The sequence below is a fragment of the Mesocricetus auratus genome, unplaced genomic scaffold (assembly GCF_017639785.1).
Source record: "Mesocricetus auratus isolate SY011 unplaced genomic scaffold, BCM_Maur_2.0 Super-Scaffold_100676, whole genome shotgun sequence".
Classification (NCBI taxonomy): Eukaryota; Metazoa; Chordata; class Mammalia; order Rodentia; family Cricetidae; genus Mesocricetus; species Mesocricetus auratus.
The window spans coordinates 181124796-181148794 of record NW_024429266.1 but is presented as its reverse complement, the minus strand read 5'-3'; the positions used below and the strand labels follow the sequence as shown (position 1 = coordinate 181148794).

General features: G+C 49.8%; 1 protein-coding gene across 1 annotated transcript in view; it reads left to right on the top strand.

The window, feature by feature from the left end:
- The window catches only part of Mical3 (microtubule associated monooxygenase, calponin and LIM domain containing 3), a 179663-nt gene that overhangs the window by 20315 nt on the left and 135349 nt on the right, over positions 1 to 23999 (top strand). The window contains 1 exon segment of the mRNA XM_040737544.1: positions 23480 to 23572. The gene's annotated coding sequence lies outside the window, so the exon portion shown is untranslated.

Below are 23999 nucleotides of genomic sequence, written 5' to 3'. Positions count from 1 at the left end.
AGGAGGACTGAGTAAGGAAATGGAATGACTGTGAGTTCTGACTTTCTGAACACAAGGCAGTCGTAGGATTTATTAAGTAGGAAGCTTGTGACAGTTGAAATAAGTCCTAGGGACTGTGGGGCAGTAGAATGCTCGACTAATATGCATGAGGACCAAGGTTCCATTCTTAGCACAAAAGTAATTAATTAATTAAGAATTAATAAAAACTATGGGCTAGAGAGATTGTTTAGTGGTTAATAGCACTTGCTGCTTTTGCAGAGGATCTAGATTTGGTTCCCAGCACCCACACGGCTGCTCACAGACACCTGCAACTCCAGCATTGGATACCCTCTTCTGGTCTTTGGGTAGAAGGCACACATGCGTACCTACAGGCAAAACACTTAACACATGTTTAAAAAAGGCTTTAAAAAATTAAAGCATTCCCAGGCTTGTTCATTTAGTGTTGTCCTGGAAGCATCAGAATTTGTGGATGACTGTTTCCCAAGTATAATATTGAAGTGAAACATGGTCTCATATTCATTCCCATTCTGATGGAACCTGAATCAATTAAGTGTTAAGTTTGGAAGACCCTAGACTCAGACTGCTCGAGTTGTGCTTCCATGTCTACCACCACTACTGTGTGTCCCCAACACAAAGTTAGTACTGTAGTCACCCTGTGAGATTATTATAAGGGCTCACTGAAACCATGGCCAAGCCAAGAGAGATGAACTAACACTCACTGCAGAGTAGATGCCTGTGAAACGATAGTTTCTACTGTTAAAAAGCAGACACAGCATTAACATGGACACAGCCTTCTCGATGAAGGTCGTGTCATGTAGCAGTGCTGGCAGTGGCACAGAGAGAGTAAGAACAGTAAAGCCACTGCAGACGTTTCTGTTTGTTGAGCATCTGTGTATGAGTCTGGTTTGTTGAGCACCTTTGTATTAGGTCCCGTACCATGGGCTTCCTGTATGTGGCTTTATTTAATTCCCGTAGCTGTATGTAAAGCATGTCTCGCCAGCCTTGTGAGGGGCATGCTCAGAGTTGGACAGCTGCTCACATGCCTTGCTCGGCCGCCTTCCTTGAGTGTGTTCTTCTGGAGTTTAGAAATGGGAAAGTGGGGAGCTTGGCTGCCTACGTGAGCCATAGTCAACCTTCCAAACGCTGTGACCCTTTAATAAGGTTCCTCATGTGGTGACCCCTAGCTGTAACATTGTTCCCATTGCTACTTTATAGCAGTAATTTTGCTACTGTATAAATATCCAATATGCAGAAGATCTTAGGCTACCCATTGAAAGAGTCTTTTGATCCTGCAAAGGGGTCATGACCCACATGTGGGCTGAGAACCACTGGCCCGGGAGAAGGAATTCTGAATCTTCAGTCTTCTGGTGACAGTTATGCCTTCAGGAGAAGGCCTTCACTTGTCCTTTGAAAGGACCCAGGATCTCCTCTCCATTACCCCACCGCAGGGTAGGGGTGAGAACGGAAGGGTGGCCTGTGGCCGGCACCCTCGTGACCTCCTCACTGTTCATCTTGTGCCTCTGCAGAGCTGCAGGGCCTGGTGACACCTGTGTCTAGACTCATATAGGTGCTTGGCAGTGAATTCTCCAGAAACAAGACTTACAAGACTCAGGGAGGCTGTGGTGCGTGGTCTCCCTCTCGGTGAGTGGTGCTTCTTGTTGTTAGTCTTTTTTTTTTTTCCTAAGCTTTTTGAGACAAAGGTCTCATGTAGTTCAGGTGACCTTTTGAACTTGGTATGTAGAGCATGGCTTTGAAGTCATGGTTATCCCTGCCTGCCTCCACCTTTCAAGTCTTGGGATTGCAGGTATGTCCTACCATACTCAGAGAAACAAGGTCTGGATACTAGGCTGTCCTTGAACTGCTTCTTCCTCCTGAGGGCTAGAATTCAGGTATGAGGTACCATGCTTGACTTCTAGTCACTTTTTAAAAAATATGTATGCTTGTGGAGGTCAAAGGCCATCTTGGGGAAGTTCTCTCCTGCTGTGTGATTTCTGGAGATCGACTCAAGGTGTCAGGCTTATCGGCAAGCTCCCTTATTTATGCTGAGTATAAGTCCTCTTTTCATCTCCTTGATGGCATCCTTTGAAGGACAATATGACCCCAGCCACTTCCCAGTTTCTCCATGTCGTGAGGCTTGGCGAACCACAGGACGCTACCAGATGGCAGGGGAGTGTTGATAACCTTTAAGCCCACATGCACACATTTCCCTGCTCCCTCTTGTATCAAGCCGGTTGGATAAACTGTGGTTATACACCCCACAGGGAGTTAAGATTAAAAACCCACAGCGGGCAGGTGTGGGTGGAGGCAGGATGAGAGTCTGCCAAGAGGAATCCGAGCCTGCCGAGCCTGCTGTGAGCTTGGCGAATCTGGCCTGGGCACCAGGTGAGCTTCACGCGGTAGGGTGTGGCCTGCTTGGCTGGGCATGTGCAGACTTAACAGGGGTGCCTATAGCAGGTATGTGGGCCTGGCAGGAACTGCTCATTGAGCATTGGCATGATAGGTTGCTTTGGTTCTGGCATTGCCAAAGGCTACATACACTGATGGATCAGGTTACTGTTGCTGTGGGAACCATGACCTTTGAATTTCCTGGCTTATGCCTGGAATTTTGCTTGCATAATGCTGTAACAACTTGGGTTCCCCCTCCCCCTTTCTCCCTTCTCTTTGGCATCTCTTCCCTCTTTTTTTTTTTATCTCAAGAAATCATAGCTCTTTGCTATTGCTCCTTCTCTTGTGGCAGTCTTACCCACTTTCTTCCTGAAGTGTGTCAGCTGAGACTCCAGCCCGTGGCCCTGGATTGCCCAGCTGACACTTCTGGTCTCTTAATGAGACCTTTGGAAAGGGTGGGCCTCCCTGGAGCTGACAACGGCCTAGATGCTGTGCATGTAGGGTGGGCTCAGCTGTGCTCCCATGAGCACTTGCTCTCACTGTTTCTGTCCTTGCCTGCCCTGTCCCGTGTACCTGCTGTGTGCCTGGAGCATGCCACCCAGCTGGCTTAGTCAATTTTCTCCGGACTTTAGTTTCTGCTTGGGGTCCCACCCTCTCCCGAGAGCCTGTGGACACCTCTTACCTTGATGTTCCTCTTCCCTGTGAGCTGCACCATTTGACTAGAGCCAGGTGGAGCCTCAGGGTATGTTTTCTTGTCTCAGGTCCCTTTTACTTTTTACTTTTTTGTTTTGGGATGTGGTGAGTAGTCTGATTTTTCTTTTTCATAGACTGAGTTATACAATTCTTAAAGGCTAAGAGTTTTAGCTGTTGGTTTACTTGTTGAATAGTCTATATATGTGTACATGCACATACATATATAGATATATGTGTCCACTCCCCCCCAGGTTTTTCAAGACAGGGTTTCTTTTTGTAGCCCTGGCTGTCCTGGAACTCACTCTATTGACCAGACTGGTCTCAAACTCACAGAGATCCACCTGCCTCCGCCTCCCAAGTGCTGGGATTACAGGCATGCGCCACCACATGGCTGTCAGTTTATATTTGATGTGCTGAGTTAAACAAGCCTTGTTGTCTCACTCTTGGTTTGTTTTGAGATAGGGGCTCGTGTAACCCCAGCTGGCTTTGAACTCCATATCCTCCTGTCTCTTCCTCCTGAATGCTGGAACCACAGGTGTGTGCCACGGTGCTCAGCTTTGTCGTTTTATTTCTTTCCCTCGCTTCCCTCCTATCCGTCCTCTCTGGAGATGGGGTCTCGTGATGTTACCCAGGCTGGCCTGGAACTCCTGGTTCAATCAGTTCTCGAGCCTTGGCCTTCCAAGCGCTGGGATAGCAGGTGCCTACCACTGTGCTCAGCAAGCATGAATTAGTGTCCTGAGGACTTCAGAAAACAAATGTTTGTATCCAAATCTTAGATGTCCAGCCTGGCCTTGCGTGGCTTCACCTGCCCTGCTGCTCTTGGCACTGAACTCTAAATCCACTGGTCTTTGTTCCAGGAGGGCCTGAGTCTGGCCTTACTGGGTGGCCTGTGCATGAGGGTTTCCTTCTGCCTTCTGCCTTTACTTGGCACAGCCCTGTCAGGCAAAGCAGCGCTTCCCGTTACCAAGGTCTTCCTTCCATACCTGAGCTAAGGGAACCTTCTAGGCCCATTCCTCAGCTTTTGTTTTGTTCCTCACAGACCATGTCAGGGCACACAGCATGGACTCCCTGTTCCTCACAGACCATGTCAGGGCACACAGCATGGACTCCCTGTTCCTCACAGACCATGTCAGGGCACACAGCATGGACTCCCTGTTCCTCACAGACCATGTCAGGGCACACAGCATGGACTCCCGGCTTACGGGGAAGGGCCCCCTGTACTTCCCCTTCTGGACACAAGAGTTTTGTTCACTCTGTGTGCTCAGATCCGACACAGTGCCTGATACCAGTGGGTTCAGTGGGTTCCCAACTCGGGAACTTTCTGCAAGACAGGCAAAGAGATGTGAAACAGCAGTTTTAATTCTGCTGCTGTAGTTGGCTTGGCACACACAGGCTTTGAGGGGTCACCCGGGGTGCCAGAGATAAAATCCATCAGTCTAGGCTCTCCCCTCACCCCTACTTCAGCCTTCTTTTGTCTGTTTTTGGCTTGTCTGAGAGTGATTTGAGTCAACTAGAGTTCTTCATCCACAAGGAGGGTGAGGCAGATTATGAGTCTGGCCTGTGGAATCCTAGACACTTGTTTTGGGACTCTCTTTGGGGACACTCACTTTTTCCTAAACTTGCAGAGTCATGTGTGAGAGACAGGCTGGGTCTCTGGCAGAGAAGTCAGCTCTGCTCCTCGTGTGTGTGTGTGTGTGTGTGTGTGTGTGTGTGTGTGTGTGTGTGTGTGTGTGTGTGTGTGTGTGTGTCCGTCCGTCCGTCCCTCAGCTCGGCCCGCCATGTGCCTTTTTGGCCCCCTGAAGGCTGCTCCTGAGCTTAGCCTTCGTCTCTGCTACCTGGGCCCTGCCTGTGAGAACCTGTCAGGAGAGACCCGAGGGCCTGGTGAAGTAATGTCTATGAAGGTGGGAAGAAAGGATCTGTGTGGCCAGTGCTGAATCACTAATCAGACTCTCCTGGCTTCACTCCGCCCTGGATTTGCCTCCCGGTGCCATGCTGCAAAAAATGACAAGAGAGAGTGGAGTGGCCTCCCCGTCCTTTCTGGCTCAGGGTCTCTGAAGCCAGTTCTCAGCATCTACCAGAAAATGTCTGTCTGGGACCTCCGCTTGTGAGGCGTCCTGTATACCCCTGCATTCTCAGAGCTAGCCACACCCACTCTTAGCCTGGGGAGGGGCTGATGAGGTTTCCTTTCTCACATTATTGACCAGGAGCCAGGCGTGGATGGCTTCATGCGTGTGTACTAAGCCTCTTTCTCCATCCATTTTTCCAGTGAGCCCTTAACCAGCTGTGGAGTCACCCTGTCTTCCCTGCTCCCCAGCTCCCACTGGCTAAAGGTCTTTCTGAGGGTTCGAGAAGAAAGTCTCTGGTGGGAACTGTGTCAGATCATTGTATTTGCTCTTAAGTTTTAATTTTCACTTCTTATGAAGTATCAGGTTCCAGTGCTAGTATCTCTTACGCCGTTGGCCATTCTTGTGGTATGGGGGAAGGCCCGCAGGCCTGGCATCTGCTGTGAAGACGCCGTCCACTTCCATCTGTTTCACTGCAAGGACTGGTAGGTCTGTCTGACCCGGGCAGGGGCCAGACCGGAGCCTCCAAGTTCTCCAGTGTCTCCTGGCTTCCCTACGACTCACCCCTGAGAACTCTGTTCTTTCTGTCACGCACAGATCCAGGCTTCCCTACGACTCACCCCTGAGAACTCTGCTCTTTCTGTCACGCACAGATCCAGGCTTCAGGCTATGGTTACCAAGGTCTCGTCCTCTCTCTTCACTCACTTCCTCACAGAGAACCTCGGGTTCTGGGCTTGCTACCCTGTTTCTCTTTGCTTACTTTGATTCTCTGCTTCTTTCTTTCCTCTCCCCTCTGATGAACTGATCTTCAGGGTCCCCTCCAACTTCTCCTGAGAAACTTTGGTTTACTTGTCGTTTACTATGACACTGGGCTGGAATTCAGGGTCTGGCCTATGCTGGGCGAGTGCTTAGCCACCAAGCCACATCCTCAGTTCATTTTGCTAAATTTTACAAGCATTTAAATTCTTTTTATCTTTTTGTTAAGATTATGAAGTGATTCTAATTGATGGGAGCCTGTTTTCTAGCATATCTCTCTACATATCTGTCTGTCTGTCTGTCTGTCTGTCTGTCTGGGTGTATTCTCCTACACTGTAGGTCCTGAGGATCAAAGTTAAGTTATCATGCCTGACAGCAAGTGCTTTTAGCCCCTGATCCATCTCACTGCCCGCTGTATGTCCGTTTGGAACTGTTGTCAAGAAGGGTCTGTCTGTTCCAGGCTCCTCATGCTGTGGGTGGTTAGCGTGCTTGTGTGTATGCAGGGGATTGACCTGAGTGTCTACAGGGCAGGGCCATCACGTGTTGCAGCTTGTGTGAACAGTGTCCTGCTCTCCTCACAGTGTGTAGAGATGCTGTTGTGAATAGCACACTAGGAGCTCATGGGGAGATGTTGAATCCATAGTACGTCTTGATTGTTGGACATTCCTCCCAGCAGCCAGCTGCAAAGAGTAGCAGTCTGTCCCAGAAAGATAAGAAATTGCTGATGGCCAAAGAAGCTTTTCTGCCAAAAAAGGCTGGATTCCGTCATGGGGATGCCTGTGTTTCTTGCTCGGTGGGTTGTGAAGCCTGCAGTGTGACCTTTTTTAGAGGACTACAGTCCCTTGGAGTGTTGTGTGTGGCAGTGCCCAGTAGTCACAGAGCTGGGCCATGCCTCAGGACCTACTTCCTCATTCCACTGGGGGATTTTTCCTGTCTCAACTCATTGTTCTTTCTTTCCTATTTTTTACAAATATCACCTAACCTTCATACTTCCCTGAGCTAGTCTACTCTCTAGTCTACTAATTGGGGAGCAGGGCCTCTTAGGGAACATGAAAGACATTGAAAACTGGAGTTAGAGCATCATGGCAGACAGACATGGCAGCAGTCTTTGAGGTGTTGGCGTGGGAACGAGCCTGCTGCATGGGAGATACAGGCTGCAGGGAGATACAGGCTGCAGGGAGATACAGGCTGCAGGGAGATACAGGCTGCAGGGAGATACAGGCTGCAGGGAGCAGGCTCGTGGCATCTGGTTCACCCTTCACCCTGTCCTCTTTGGGAAGACGGTGTCACCTCCTCTGTACAGGAGTCCTGCACTGGCTGATTGAACCTCCGAGTGGGCCACAGATTGAGAAAGTGCAGACTGCAGAGGTCAGACAGCTTGCTGGACTTCTGGCCCTGAAGCTGCCTAGCTGGACAAAATCGTCTTGCCTACTTTCTCCTCATCTGTAATTTGCAGACAACTGTAGCTGCTCATTATGTGGTTTCTGGATTAAGATAGTAGACATAATTTCAAAAGGCTTTTTAGTGTATTGGTCATAGACTTCTCGGGGTCAGATTCCAGCTGGTTCATCCCATTGTGACTTTGGGCAAGTTTCTGGATCTCTTTGTGTCTCCTTCTCTTTCCTGTAGAGCCATGTTGGCAGTTGTAAAAGCCTGATGGACCGGGACACACACACTTCTTAATGCCCATCCCGTGTAATATCTGGTTACTAAATGATAGGTGCTTTTTAAAAGTTTCATCTTGTTTAGACAGGGTCTCATGTAACCCATGCTGGCCCCAAACTTGTTTCATACTGGAAGAGAACCTTGAACTCCTGTCTCCACCTCCTGAGGGCTGAGATTGGAACCTGGGACTATACGAATGTGCTACTGAATGTGCTAACTGTATCTGACTTGACGTTTGCTATTGTCAGTACCACTGGTACCTTCATAATCTTCACCATCCTCATATCTAGGGACAGGAGACCAAGGTATGAACACCCCAGATGTGTGGTAGGAAACTGCCTCGAGTCATAATAGAAGTGACTTACCTAGAGCACTTCTAATGTTGAAATTGCAATCACATTGTGCTAATTCCAGAATCTTTAAAGAAAATACAGTTATTTCGGAGCATGGTGTTGCCTTTAGTTCCAGCACTCTTTGAGGCAGAGGCAGGAAGGTCTCTGTAAATTCTTAGTCTGCCTAGTCTATATAGTGAGTTCCATGCCAACCATGACTAACCAATGAGACCTAGTCTTTAAAAAACAGACAAAAAACAGGTATTATGGAAATCCTTAGTGTCATACCTAAGCCAGGTGTGGTGGCCCTGACTTATAACCCCCATGTCCAAGAGTCTGAGGTTAGGCATTTGGGGCCCACGTGGGCTGTCTGAGGAGATCTATCTCAAAAAGCAGAGTCAGACAATCAAATCCTCTCTCTCCATCAGCACCCAGGATGTGGGGACACGCCAGCTGCTGGGCCTGCACGCCCATACTGAGCCTTCCACTTCTGCTGGCTGGCCATGGCAGGATTCCTCTCGGCTGTTGACTCTGTCTTAGCCGGAATCAGGCTGGCCACCTTCAGTTCTAGTAGTGTAGTTGTCCTCAGACTCCACAGCCGAAGCCAGAGCCTATGACTGCTCTTTCCAAGGCCTCTGAGTCTGGGATTTATCTGTGTAGAGTGATTCTTTTCTTTTTCTTTTTAAATTTAACTCAAGTCATTGAACCTTGTCCTTTGTAGATGAAGTGAGAGTTACTTTCTCAGGACTGACTCTGACTAGAAACCAGCTGCTGGCCAGTGGCTGCAGTTCTGCGAAGAATAGCTTATCTGTGAAGTGTGTTCCCACTCACACAGCCTGTTGTCCCGTCGTCATGTGTACCGTAGCTGGTAGCGATGGGTGACAGATGGCACAGTTTCAGGAGGCGTTGTCTCACAGAGGGCCAGAGTTTCGGTGAACCGATCCCGTTGGCGCTCCCTCCCACGCAGCCACGGTTGGTAATGTGTGTGGATGTGTGGTTTGCGTGGACCAAACCCAAGCATGCAGGTAAACTAAACACACACGTTAGTTACTGGGGCAGATTGCCATGTGGTAGCCTGGTGCTAGCTGTGGTGCCCTGTGTAGTGACGTCTTCAGTTGGCAGCTGTTATAAATGACCGCAAGATGGGGCTTGGGGGCTTATGTCTGCACACCGTGTGTTGGGGACAAATGCCACGAGAAGAATGTGATGGAAGGGTGGTGTCTGGGTTTAGGTGAGCTACATGGAGATGGTTTTCCGGCCTCTCAGTGAAGCTAGCTTTCCCTAGGCACCACCCCTGAGCTGACAATGGCCTGCACTGCACTGTCGAGGTGGGAGGGCTCAGGTGAGTGGCTAGTTTCACCTGAGTGCCCTGGGGTATCTGAGGTCTGCTTGTTGTCCTCATCTCTTTGGGTTCCCACCGAGGGAGGGACGATTTTGAGTACTGCCCCAAGGGCCCCCTGCCCCTCCCCAGTGTTAGAAGACTTTATTACCGGCTTGAGGCACTATTGGAAGGTGGTATAACCTGGAGGTGGGAGTCAGAGCTAGTAGTAGGAAATTAGGTCCGGGGTGGGGGGGTTGGGGGGGGAGTGGTGAGTCCCTTTGCTTTCTGGCTGTCATGAGATGAACAGATTATTTCATCTACCTCACATTCAAGCTGTGATGTCGTGAAGCGTCACAGGCCCTGGAAACTGAGCTGAAGAAGCGTTTCCTTCCTGTAGGTGGGCTTTCTCGAGTCTTCTGTCACAGCAAAGGAAGGCTAACACCATGGCAGGGTGAGGATGGGTTAAAAAGGCCCAGTGCATAGTAGCAGTCATCCGGCCAGCCGTATTGTTTGGGGAGGTAAAGTTGCTGGAGCTTCCTATGTTTGTTTGAAATGTAGGAGAGCCATATGACGTCCCTAACATGTCAGCTGCCTTCCCATGTGCTGGTGTCCCCAGGGGAGTCTTCTCTGAACCTGCTGCTGTTGGGAATGTCATGGATAATGCAGGACACTGGCTGCAGTACTGTGTGTGTGCCTTTCTGTTCCCTGGGCAGACAGCAGATAGTGAGTGCTGCCATTGTGTGGTGTGCCCTGTGCCGGCCAATCCCTCCTCGTTCTTTCAGAATGTCTCTGGAAATGGCTTGCTCCCAGTACCCTAAAGCTACATCTGCCGTAGTTGATGCTCAGAATTTGTTAGGTGGTTCCTCCCCCCTCCCTTTTTTGGGGAACAAGGTCTCTCTGCAGAGCCCTGGCTGTGCTGGACTCACTCTGTAATCCAGGCTGATCCCAAACTCGGAGATCCACCTGCCTCTGCCTCCCAAGTGCTGGGATTAAAGGTGTGTGCCGCCACCACACCTGGTTGATGATGTTCCCATTTAAACCTTGTCTTCCCCCCTGCCATGGTTCTAATTTGGTCCACCTTCATTGCAGCAACTGCTCACACCTACTGGGTTCCATGTTCCTCTTGGCTGGACTCTGGCCGTGCTGCTATGAAGGCCACTGTCCTCCCTGGCTCTGTGGGAACCACTGTCCTTCCCAGCCCAGTGGGAACCACGTCCCTGTCCCTTGCCTGTGGTCTCTTCTGTCGTGGTCCTGATTCCCCTGTTTGGCACACCGTTGGCCCTGGGCCTACAAGAAGGATGCCGCTGGTGTGCCGCAGCACTTAGGCGAATTCTCTCCCTGGTTGGGAGTGGTGCCTCACTGTGTGTGTTGCTTTGGGCTGTTTCACAGTGAGCCCGGATGGAGCAGAGGCAGACACTTGGTTGACAGACCTGCCATTCCTCTGGTCAGTGACTGAGGAGATTGCCAGTGGGGGAGGTCTTTTAGTCTGTCTCAGCTGGAGTGTTCATGGGCAGGTGTGGATCTGAGCGGTGCATCTTCATGGGTCCATCTTCATGGGTGACCGGTGGCTCCCTTTGCTCTGTGGAAGGTGGTGATGGCCAGCCAGGTGGGTACAGTAGGGTGGTGTGGTCCAAGCCACCAATTCAGAGGTAACTGGCAAAGCGAGTGTGGCTAGGGCACAGACCTTCTGGCTTGTTTGCTTTTCCCTGTCCACTGCTCCTGAGCTGGGGCTACTTCCTGTTATGTGAAGCCATGCTTGCCTCCTTCAGGTGCCCATGTGGGGTGGAATGACAGGAACGGGCTGTGTGTGGAGAATGAGGCATTCACCTTTAGAACTCTGTTCATCTGTCTGGTGTTTTGGGGGTTGTAGGGGTGGGGTTTGAGACAGGGTCTCTCTATGTAGCATTTGTAAACCAGGCTGGCCTCAAACTCAGAAATCTGCCCGCTTCTGCCTTCCTAGTGCTGTCTTGAGGCAGATGAGGGATGGATTTGGAGTTAGCAGCCATGTGGGGAGAGAGAACAAAGTGAGTGGGAGGCTGGCTGGGCCTGTCCCACGGGAAGGAGGACCTCTGCCAGGGACGACTGCCCTGCTTACCCAGGACTGACCTATACCCCACATCCTGGGAGTGCCAGGGCTGGCCAGCCTGTTCTCACCTCTTGCTGGCCCCAGTAGGAAGAGATGGTTGTGTGTAGTCAATTTGGTCCTTCCTTTTTGGTACATTCTCATACCAAGGCTGTCAGGGCCATGCCTGTCACCCAGTCACACATCCTATCCTGTCCCACACAGCCCCTGTCTGCCCCCCCCCATGCTCATCTTACCTTGGCTTCTTCATGCAATTAAGCTCCTGGGTTTGGCCAGAGCTCTGACCCACCTGCCCCTTGAGCCACCTTCTGTCTGTGTTCTGCCCCCAGGGCCTCTGCAAGGAGGGCCTCTGTACTGGACAAAAACTAACACAGTCACAGAGTCCTGGTCCTTCCCAGCCTGGCTGTCCTTCTCACCCCTCTGGCTGTGCGGTGCACACTGTCCCTTGTCCTGGTAGCTCCACAGGTTGCCTCCTCATCCCTCTGTGTCCCCGCACTCCTTCCACCCTTGCCTTGTCCTCCTCCACAGCGCGCACGCTTCTTGCTAGGTCCTGGGCGTGGTTGTGTGCGTCTCAACTCCTGAGAGCCAAAGCTCCAGGACGCCAGGGCATCCACTGTTCTGCCCCTAGCACCTGACACTTCGGGGGCAGACAGCAAATGTTTGTGTATTGTACGGTGTATGCACATGTGTGTGGACGCGTGGAGGTCAGAGGGGGACATGGGGAGCTCTGTTCTTTCATTCTCAGACAGCTACCACAGACACGTGCCCCTCATGTGCCCACCTTGGGGTCAGCCCTGCCTGCTTGCTGCTGTGTGCTTGTGCTGTGGTCCACTCCACCAGTCCTTGACCAGAGTTTACCAGTTGCTGCATTAAAGAGGGGAATGTGTTCCACCTTCAGCAGAACATGGTGGGTGAGGCTGAGGATGCTGGGACTCCTTTGGGAAGGGAGACATCCAGGCTGGGGCTCAGCTTTCTTTTCGTTCTTGTATAATAGCTCCCAGTTATTACTGCCATTGTCTCTCCTAGGGGTAAGCTCAGCTTGGTCTTTGAGAGCCTCTAAAGGAACAATGTATGGGCCACGTGGCCTGAGACACTAAAGTAACCTTGGCCGGGTGAAGTCTCAGCTGCTGAGCTCAGGAACCTAGACTGGAGGAGCTTCCTGGTGGCAGGGCTTTCTCTGCAGGAGGTAACCACAGAAGGTAAGCAGTTGGCAACACCTGTACTGCACTGAAGACTGAGTATCCCACATCTAAATGCTTTGGGACCAGAAGTGTCAGGTTTCCTTATGGTCTGTGGCTGCTGGATCTCCAGCCGTCTTATCTCTGTCTCCCAGGAAAACCGAAGACAGATATCTGAGTCCATCTTCTGTAATTTATAATGAGTAGAAGGTGAAATCTGCTTATGGTGGTGCACAGCCAAGAATCAGGCGTTCAAGGTTATCTTCTACATAGCAAGGTCAAGGCTAGCTTGGGCTATGTGAGACCCCCCCCAAAGAAAAGTTTTGGTTTGTTTGTTTTAATTTTGGTTCATGTTTCTGGAAGCCAAGAACCTTAGAAGTGACATTGGTATCATGTCAACATCTGGTGAGAGCTTCCTGCCCTGTCATACTGTGACGGAGGTCACTGGGTAAGACAGAACAGGCACACTGGCAGGGGTTTGCATTCTATGAAGTCCTGATCCCACCATGCAGACACCTCAGTTATCCCCTGATGGCTTGCCTCAAGGCGCGTGAGCTTCAGTGTCACAAGTCCTAACCATAGCAGGAAAGAGGGGAAGGACAGCTTTCTCTGGGCGATGCGGATAGTTCACATCTTTAAAGGGTCTTCCTGGAAAGTATACCGCGTCTTCTGTCTCATAGCCAGTGCTGTGGAACAGTCACACATTTTGCAAGTTGCTGAGCTGGAGTTCTCCTGTAGAGCTTGCTTCCTTGCTGTGGTTGGAGTGTTGAACATTGTTACTTCCTGCCCTTTGGGATCTGGCTCTTCCTCCCTGTGTCCTGGGGACCTGGAGAGGACCTAGGCGTAAAGTCTGTGTAGACCCACTGTGGCTGGATGGCCTTAGTCCTCTCCTTTGTCCTTCTTCCTTGGAGAGGTCAGTGGGAAGCTATAGGTGAGGTCTCCCTGGCCAGCAGTGACAGGGTCCCTCTGTGTCAGTTTTACAGCTGCACTGTGATCTGTGAGAACAGGTGTCTTAGGGTTTCTGTTGCTCTGAAGAGACACCATGACCACAGCAACTCTTAAAAGACAGCATTTAATTGGGGCGACTCACTTGTAGTTTAGAGGCTTAGTTCATTATTGTCATAGTGGGAAGCACGGTAGCATGCAGGCAGCATGGTACTGGAGAAGGAGCTGAGGGTTCTTACATCTTAACCCACAGGCAACAGGAAGCAGTCTATCTCACTGGGAGTGGCTTGAGCACATATGAGACCTCAAAGCCTGCCTCCATAGTGACACACTTCCTCCAACAAGCCCACGCTTCTTAATAGTGCCACTCCCTTTGGGGGCCATTTTCTTTCAAACCATCATATGCCACTTTCTGACCCCAAAGGCTTGTAGCCATATCATAATGCAAAAATACATTCAATCCAACTTCAGAAGTGTCCATAGCCTATCACAGTCTCAAACTTATTTAAAAGTCTAAAGTTCAAAGTCTCTTCTGAGATTCATGCAATCTCTTAACTGTAATCCCCTGTAAAATAAAAATAAAAAAGCAGATCACATACTTCCAACATGCAATGACATAGGATATGCATTACCATTCCACAACATAGGGAAGGGAGCATAGTGAGGAAATAAATACTGGACCAAAGCAAGAGCAAAACCAGCTGGGCCAACTCCACACTCTGTGTCTCATATCTGATGTCAAATGCTCTTCAGATCTCCAACTCTGTTCAACTTTGTTGGCTACAACACACTCCTTTCTCTTGGGCTGGTTCCCTCCCTGTTAGCAGCCTCCTCAGCAGGTATCCCATGGCTCTGGCACCTCCATCTTAGGTCTCCAAGACAATTCAGACTTCAACTTTACAGTGGCCTCTCTGTAGACCTCCATGTAGGGACACCCCTGATAACACGTCTGGCCTTAGTGGTATTCCTTAGTTGTGGAGGCAAATTCCATAGCCCCTTTCTTCTGTCCTTAACTCCAGAACCACATGAATGAAGTTGCCAAGTTCTGCTGCTTACTGAGGCTGGAACATGGCCCCCTTATTCAATTATATCTTTAACTTTTTTTTTTTTTTGGTTTTTTTGAGACAGGGTTTCTCTGTGGCTTTGGAGGCTGTCCTGGAATTCGCTTGGTAGTCCAGGCTGGTCTCGAACTTACAGAGATCCGTCTGCCTCTGCCTCCTGAGTGCTGGGATTAAAGGCGTGCACCACCAACGCCCGGCCTATCTTTAACAATTTTCTGTTGTCAGCAGTTACCCTTACTGCCTAAGCTTGGCTATCCTGGAACTTACTCTGTAGATCAAGCCCAGAGATCTACCAGCCTCTGCCTTCCCTGTATTGGGATTAAAAGAATGCACCATCACACCTGACTCTTGACTTTTCTTGAATTCCCTTTTATAGATTGGAAATTTATCTGGATGGTATCTTGCCCTGAGGCCATCACTCCCTTTATTCCATTTCTTAATCTGTTCCTCTCCAGCTCCATTCTACTTCCTGGTGCCCCTTTTCTCCTCAGAGTTTACATTTTTCTGCTCCTTTTCATTATAAATCTGTGTAAGAGTAACCAGTAATAACCACACAACAAAGTCTACACTAGGCTGCTTTGATATTGCCTCTCCCAACAGAATTATCCAAAACTCTCACTTTAACCTTAGGTAGACTCTTCAGACAAGAGCAGAAAGAACCACTCCACCAAAATATCACAAGAATGATCTCTAGGCACCGTGCTAAAATTCTTCTCCTCTGAAAGCTCTTGAGCCAGCCCCCCACAGTTCAAATCATTCTCAGCACCATTGTCTTCCATACTCCTACTATTATGGCCCATTAAACAGTGCTTCAGGCATTCCACTGCTTTCCCAGCCCAAAGTCCAAACAAAAACATGGTCAGGCCTATCACAGAAATACCCCAGTCCTGGTACCAACTTCTGTCTTAGTCAGGGTTTCCATTGCTGTGAAGAGACACCATGACCATGGCAACTCTTAATAAGGAAGACATTTCATTGGGTTGACTAGATTACAGTGTAGAGGTTTAGTTCATTATTGTTGTGGTGGGAAGCATGGCCGCATACTGGCAGACATGTTGCTGGAAAAGGAGATGAGAGTTCTTACATCTTGATCTGCAGGCAACAGGAAGTGTTCTATTTCACTGGATGTGGCTTGAGCATATGTGACAGCTCAAAGTCTGCCTCCACATGACACACTTCCTTAACAAGGGCACACTTTCTAATAATGCCACTCTCTTTGGGGGCCGTTTTCCTTCAAAACACCACAGCAGATACTACTAAAAACACTGGAGCTTCTCTTCTTGCTCTCTTATTCTGTTTTGCCCAAAAACTGTTTCCAAACATCACTTATTGGCCTACAATAAGATTTATGATCAAAACTGAAGTCACTCCTCTTCCTGGACCCTGGGCCTTAGGAAACATGGGCTCTGTACCTACTCAGTGAGCAAGCCAGAGACTTACCAGTCTCCAGTGCAAACCTTCTGTGACCTTAGTCTGGGGCTTCCAAGCCTGGAGATCTATTTCTATCTCTTGCATCAACACATTGAGGTGTAGAGAAATAGACCTGTCACACTGTTGCTGTGTTTCAGTTTCCGAAGAAGTGGAGAGGGGGTTTGGTTGGTGTGTTCAACAGTATGGGTGGTGGGTAGGAGCTGGGCTACCAGTGAGTGGCAGCCTCTCCTGGCAGTCTTTGGTTCTTAATTGTGGACACTTTCTACTCTGAGTTAGGGAGAATTTGAAGGCATTGGCAGGGGAAAGGTAGTAGCTCATAGTTTTCATTTCTCAGAGGTTACCATGTGCTAGACATTCTGTGAGGATTAAATCATCGCCATTTATCCTGAGAAAAACCAGAGAGGCTGAGTGGATTATTACAGTCACACAGCTTCCTCATAGCTACAGAAAAAGATTTGAATCCAATTCAGTTTGACTCAAAACTTTTGGCCTTAACCATACGGGATTTTTGTCTCTTTTTTCATTCAATCAAGTGTTCCAGGCATAGTTTCAAGAACTAAAGATAATGGCAATAAGCAAAGCAGGCAAAAATTCCTACCCCTTGGGGCTTGCATCCTAGCAAAGGAGAATTTCTCTCTTCTCACTATCAGAGACTATCACATTTTTCTAATCCCATAGTTGATATAAATATCACAGTCTTTCTCCAGTTCCTTAGGGTCTCTGCCCATGTCCGCTTGTCCCAGAGAGCATCAGGATGGCTCACATACCTTGGGCTGTCATTTGCGGTGTGGTTGTTTACCATCCATCAAGGGAAAGATTTGGCTTTCGAGGTGGGGGACCCAGGCCTTGCCATGAGCTGTTCCTGGGCTTATTAAATATCAAGTTCACTTGCTGGTGCTTTTCATTTGGAGCTGGGCCTGGGCCTTGTGGACAGAGGACAAGGTCAGCAATGTGTTTTTGTTGGTGTTGGGATCAGACAGTGCCTGGAGACTGGTACTTTCCTTTGACTCTTGGACAGAGGAAGGGATGGGCCAGAAGAGTACTTCCTGCCATCCCGTGTCCGAGGCCTGTTGAATGAGAGCTCTAGGTTTGATGTTGTGGTGTTACCACTGGTGTTCTGATGTTGGGGATTGTCGGGAATTGTCACTGTTGTCATCTCTAGCTGTGTATCAGGCACCGGCCCAGAATTTTCACGTGTTACTACCTTCCTCTGAGATTTTTTGGTTCTTGTTTGTTTCATTTCTGTTTATGCGTATGTGTATTTTGCCAGCATATGTGTCTGTATACCATGCAAATACAGTACCAGCAGAGTCCAGAAGAGGGTTTTGGAGCGCCTAGAACTGGAGTTATGTGGGTGCTGGGAATTGAATCTGGGTCCTCAGGAAGTGCTCTTGACCACTGAGCCTTCTCTCTAGTCTGCAGACTGCCTTATTTTGCAATCAGGAAAACAGGTTAAGAAACCCCCTCAAGTCACGTGTGTAGAAAGACTCATGCTCTCTCCAGAACTTCAGAGTCATCTGTCACATATTATGGCTCTCACTAGCCCTCCGCTGGGCTGCCCAGCTTGTGGACAGATTTTTTTCTGTAACTTTAGCCCTCCACTGGGCTGCCCAGCTTGCGGACAGATTTTTTTCTGTAACTTTGCAACAAAAACTACTTAAGTTTTTATGACGTAACATTGGTTCATTGGTGAACATCATTCTCTCTTCATTTTTCTTTTTTCCCACCCTTCCCTCAAAACATCCCCAGGTTGGGCTGGTTCTACCCCAGGGCCAGAACTGCAGCAGATTTGAACCGACTGTGAGAGTGGAGTGGCAAACTTGAGGATGAGGACTCCAGCTTGTCCTGTGTCCTAGTTAATTTTCTACTATGCACTAAATATCACAGACTGACACAGTTGTGGAGGCCAGAAAGTCCCAAAGTGTGGAACCCAGCCAGGGCCTTTTTACTGCGTATCGTGTGGCAGAAGAGCAAGTTGGCAGGAGGTACCAGTCAGAGGAAGCCAGCCCAACCCAGTTTCTTCTCGGTAACCCATCCTGTGACCGGGGCATTACACTCTTTCCTAAGGGTGGAACCCTTAAAGCCCTTTCCGTAGCTTTTGGTTTTTGTTGGTCGGTTTGTTTTTGTGACAGTCCATGCTGGCTGAAACTGGTGATCCTCCTGCCTCAGCCATCTCAGGTGCTGGTATTACAAGCATGCAGCATCATGCCTGACCCCTGGTCCACCTCTCTACTCTTACTGACGGCTAAGCTTCAAAGGTGTCAGAGGGGACTTCACACCACAGCCCCTGGTGCAGAGCTAAGCAGTGTGTGCAGGGAGGCTCGCTTAGGGGAAGCATGGGTGTGTGCAGGAGGCTCGCTTAGTAGGTCTTACAGGAAAGCACCAGTGTGGGAAGAGTCTGGAGAGAAGAAGGGGCTGCCAGGAGTCGGAGCATCTTCCCACTGGTTCTAGGTTGGAAGGATTGCTGCCTCTGAAAGGTTGAATCTCACAAGTCCAGTCCTGTACCTTTACAGGAAGCAGTGTGGCTCCAGCCCCAGCACAGGCAGGATTGTGAGCCCTGGGACTCTCAGCCTTCCAGTCGGCTCTACCTTGGGAACTATGTTTTTTTTTTTAAACTCTTGCAGGGTACCCCTAGGAAATGTTACTGTTGAATTTTCTAGAAGTGAATCCTATGGCTGTCTTACTATACCATAACAGAAAAGCCATTTGACTTTATGATAACCTGTAGCAATTGTTTCTTTCCTTGGGTGGATTTGAGACAGGCCTTGGACAAGTAGGTAGTTCTGTGCTGAGGTGTTCCACTTGCTGAATAGAGATGATTAAGTATCAGGTGTGTGTGCTGTGAGAGGGAGTCATGAACCCTCATCTGGGACCCTTGGGGAAGGGTTGCTGTTTATTCCCCGTGCTCTGCTGGCATCCTTGGGGAAGGGTTGCTGTATATTCCCCGTGCTCTGCTGGGACCCTTGGGGAAGGGTTGCAGTATATTCCCCGTGCTCTGCTGGGACCCGTGGGGAAGGGTTGCAGTATATTCCCCGTGCTCTGCTGGGACCCGTGGGGAAGGGTTGCAGTATATTCCCCGTGCTCTGCTGGGACCCGTGGGGAAGGGTTGCAGTATATTCCCCGTGCTCTGCTGGGACCCGTGGGGAAGGGTTGCAGTATATTCCCCGTGCTCTGCTGGGACCCGTGGGGAAGGGTTGCAGTTTATTCCCCATGCTCTGCAGCTTCCTATTGCTCACCTGTGTTCCCAGGTCAGATGTGCAGATGCTGCATTTGGTGCAGGCAGACCCTTTTCAGTGGCAGCTCCCCTGCCTCAGTCTGACTCTGAGTACGGTCCTCTGTCCCTGTACCACCTTGCTGCTTTTTAAAATGCACACTTGAGGCTGTAGTAGTGGTCTACACTTGTTTCTGTCGCTAGGAACTAGCTGAACAAGGGTAGTGCCACCGTCCGAGACAGTGAAGGAAGTGGCCCAGCCAGGAAGCCGAGAACATCACTGCTTTGTCCTTCCTTCTGGGAGACTTGGCACAGGGTGGAACCAACAATGGGGTTTCCTTTTCTGTTTGCTGTGAGCAGTAAGGGTTAGGGGCAGATAGCTCATAGAACAACCTTTCTGGTGTCCAGGTGTCTGCGGAGTCCATGGCTTTTAGCCTCTATGCCATTGGGTGGTGGAGCAGTTGAATTTCCCTCTCTAAGACGCTGTTCCCTTTGGCCTGTGGACCCCATCGCCATGGTGCGAGTGTCCAGTGGGAAAAACCTGCTTCCCTCATGGTGGCTGGGATGGGAAGGGGCTAAGGCCCCAATATCCCCTCTGAGGACATGCCTTCAATGACCTAACTTATTCCAACAGGTCCCATCTCCCACAGGGTCCACCACCTCCTAATAGTGCCATAGGCTGTGACTTAAGCCTTCAACTCAGGGACCTCCTAGGTTCAAACTCTAATAAGCAGTGTAACAATAGGTATATTTGCATCTTCTCCCAGGTGTCGGCCCCACCCCTCCATCCCCCTCCCATGCCTGGAATGAGGAGCATTTGTGCTTCCTGTTCCCAAGGTGTCTTCCCTCCCTCCTTGGTCCCCAGTGACACCCCACCCCATGCCTCTCTATAAACTTCCCCATTCACTCTTGTCTTTGCCTCTTCCAGACCTCTTAGGTAGTAGTTTGAAGTACCTGAGCCCCTCGTCAGGCGGTGGCAGGAGCACTGCCTGTAAGCTTGTTAGAACACAGCATCACACCATCCACCTCTGGGACCCCTGGAAGCCAGCAGTGCTGTGCAGGACACACTAATGGGTGTCCAGCAGCACTCACTGCCTGCGCAGCAGTCTTGGGTTCCGCTTGTGTCCCACCTTTTGAGTTGAGTTAAATGCAATACTTCTTCTTATATAGACTCCTTTCTTTTGGGTCTCTGCATCCAGGACGGTCTTTGTACAGAGCAGGCACCAATGAATACCTGCAGATTAGTAATCACTATTTTTTTTAAATATCTATAGAAGCATAGGAGGAATTTAATGACAGATGATAATAATAACAGAAAGATAATGATGTGTTTTCATAGGAAACAGCAAAGAGTTTCATAGTACATTTGGATTTACTGAGCGACACTGTTGGAAGGGGCGTAGGCTCTAGGACTAGCCGGCCCTTGTTTCTCCATTGCATCATGACCCTGGGAGTTAATGGTCTTCTCTGAACCGTAATTTAATTTCCTGGTCCTCAAAGTGAGAGTAGCCGTATATTTAGAGTATTATTCTGAAGACAGAAGTGAGCTGATGCAGGTACAGCATCCAGCAATGTTTAGCACAGAAGTCCTCTGTGGTGGCAGCTGATGGATACATTCACGCGGTTGGCCATAACTGGTATTTTCAGGTACCTCAACTGGACCTCGCTAGTCTTTGTGATACCTTCTGTTTTATAAAGGGAACAGAACAGAGGCAGCCTCTGGGGTCATGCTCCGTCTCTCGCCTTGTATTGTTTCATAGTTTCCAGGACGGCTCATAAGCTTCAGAGGAGCAGAGTTCTGGGACTTGTGTGATCTCCCATCTTGGGAGGGGCATAGTCTGGGTAGCAGAGGAAATGCAGCCTGGCTGCTGGGTGAAGGTCTGGGAGAGCTGAAGTGTGGCTGAGGGAGAACATACCTGCCTTGCCAAGCCCTGTCTCCCCTCAGGGTTTGGTAGCCCCCCCCCCGCCCCCCAGCTGGGATAGAAGTGGTGCTGCTGTTCTTAGGTATTGGACGCCAGGACAGGAGGGAAATGAGGGAGGACTCACCAAATTATCAAAGAGTTTCTATGCAATGGCAAGTGGAGGAGGAGGATGGTACTGGCCATCCCAGAGGTCTGTAGCTCGTGTGTATCTACACGGTATAGCCAGAGAACCAGGAGTGGAGAGTTGATGTCTCCTAGGTATGCACGGTGACTTTGGAGCAATGTGGTGTCAGTGGCAGATGTGGTGTGTGGACTAGATGAGGCGTGGTGAATGTGCTGAACTCTCATATATATTGCATGGCGTTTGTTATACTAACTAGCTGGCTGTCATTTCCCATGGGATCCATCTCCTCTGCTGTGTCTAAACCTTGTTAAGTCATGTTAAAATCTTCTGCTTCTCTTCAGGGTATCAAGGTGCCTGTAGTTCCAGGTTTTAGAGTGACAGGTCACTCTGTCACAGCCAGGATGAACAGACCCACTGCAGTCTGCTGTGGTGATTTCGTGACAGCTGCACACGTGTAGCACTGTGAGCTTTAGTAAAAGGAGTGCCACGTGTCTCTCAGCCTTCCTGATGCTGCCACCCTTTAACCCAGTTCCTCATGTTGTGGTGACCCCCAGCCATTAGATGATTTCCGTTGCTACTTCATAACTGTAATTTTGCTACTGTCATGAATCATAATGAAGATGTGTGATATGCAGGATACCTGATGTGTGACCCCCGTGAAAAGGCCAGTCCACCCCCAGAGGGGTCGCAGCCGGCAGGTTGAGACTCACTTGTCTAGAGCAAGACTGCACCAAGCTTCCTCGTCCTCAGGGAACCATGCCTTAGAAAGTGGCACCACTGTTCCATGGCTGGAATTACAGCCATCCTGGCTGGTGAGTGACTGCTCCCTGTCTTGGTGGGCAGAATGTCACCTGTAAAGTACAAGCTACAGTACCCTCCATGGGCAGTGGTGGGGGCTGGCCGGATTACAAGCCCCGAACCTTGATGGACAACAGGCATTTCACACACTGCTTTTCTACAGCCACATTGCTATTTTCCTGAGAAATTAGTGTTCTTCCCCTCCCTTTGGTCTGGCTTCTCAGTCTGAATACTCTGAGGCAGGAGGCGATGCTGAGGCTCTCGCAGCCCCACCCTCCTGTTCAGTGTCAGGGTCCTGCCTCCAGCAGTGAGCCGCAGAGCAGAGGGAGGGGCCTTCCCTGGGGAAGAAGGCAGGAAAAACCAGAGGCTAAAAATAGGCAGCTGTGAGAACCTGGGTCTACTCCCTCAGACCAGACATGTGCCTCCCATGACGACTGAGCTCTGCACGGTGTTTGGGAGTCCTTGTTAAATAAATACCGCTGTCATCCTAAGTGGAAGCTTTTACAGTGCCCATATATCCTAGTCTGCCGACATTGGATGTGTGTTACCCAGCCATCTGCGGATGCAGGTGTTTACCATGTCCTTGTGCGGGTGCCCGCATGTGCATGCAGTGGGTGTGTGCATGTGTGTGGCACTTCGGAGACCTTGCTGAATCTTCCACACATCCATTTGCAGCACTTGGGAGCCTCTTAGGGTCATTGAAAGCATTTCCCCGGGCTGCGTTTTGGGCAGTGAGTGGGCAAACTGGGTCACGGGTCTACGCAGGAGGCCGTGTGCGAAGAACATAGGATTGGGGGGGGGGGGTGTATGCTGTGCTGGCTGATTGTTTTTTTCCTACTGAGCTCAGAAAAGCCAAAGCTTCCCTCCCTTTTCAGGCTTACAGCAAGGCAAATGCACCTGCCCCAGCTAGCATGGCAAGAGTCCTCTCTGTGCCCTCTGAGCTTCTAGAGGGTTCTCTAAGGAAAATTCATTATAGCTCTTGAGGACACCTGTTTTAGGGGATTTGCACCTCATCAGCCTCCAAATGATACTGTGTCCTCTGTTTTCTCCCCTAACTCCCATGTCTGCTCTTGTGTCCCTCTGTGCTCTCAGCAGATTGCCCCTGGCTCTGCCCCGCCCCGCCCGGGCTTCTGGTGGGTCGACCCCCTTGCTGAGCTGTGCTTGGTTTGGGTGACTCATGCCATTCCTTTTATCTTGGCCCACTCACTAAATATAGCTCCCCTTTCCCTCATCCCTTCTTTCTCCCATCTCTGGGCAGAAAAATTGCCTTGTTTGTGGTCTTTGATGTGGTGGGCTAGGCAGAAACATTCTTGGTGGGGTGGAGGGCTCCTGCTGCTGTCACCAGGCTGGTGTGGAGGAGACCTCAGTTCTCAGGACCCTGTCTCTTGGGGGTAGTGGGCAGCCAAATCTCAGGGTGCAGCTCTTTGTAAGGCTGTTGTTTTATTTGGGAGGATCCTAGGGGGGGTCATTAAGAATGGTGGTAATTAATGTGGGCTCTCTCTTCCTTTTAGGGGAGCTTGTTATCCTCACAGGGCCTCCAAGAGGTTAAGGACAAGAGCCCACAGCTGGTGTCGGCCCTGCCTGTCAGTGGAGGGACTCCACTGGTGAGCTTCAGCTTGGGCTCAGAGCCCCGGGAGGCGTCCGTTTTGTGAGAATTTCATGCGTGTGGGCGGGTGGGCAAGTGAGCCCTGGTCTTGGGTGGTTTCTGGTGGGAGCCCTGTGCTGTAGTCCACTGCATCGCTGGTCCAGTCGAGCTAGGAAAAGGACCTCCCTTGCTGGGAGGCAACTTAGGAAAAGGTAACTGCAGAGCCAGGAGTATGAGAGGGAGCCAGGTCTTTCTTTTGGGAGCTTTGGAGAATTATAGCCCACAGTCTATACAGTCAGCCCTGAAGTGTGTCACCTCTGTCTAGCCTGGAGTAAATGTTAGATTGTATATTTATTGCCTTTGACTTTTATTATTGTTACATTATTATTATTATTATTATTATTATTATTATTATTATTATTATTATTATTATCATTATCATCATC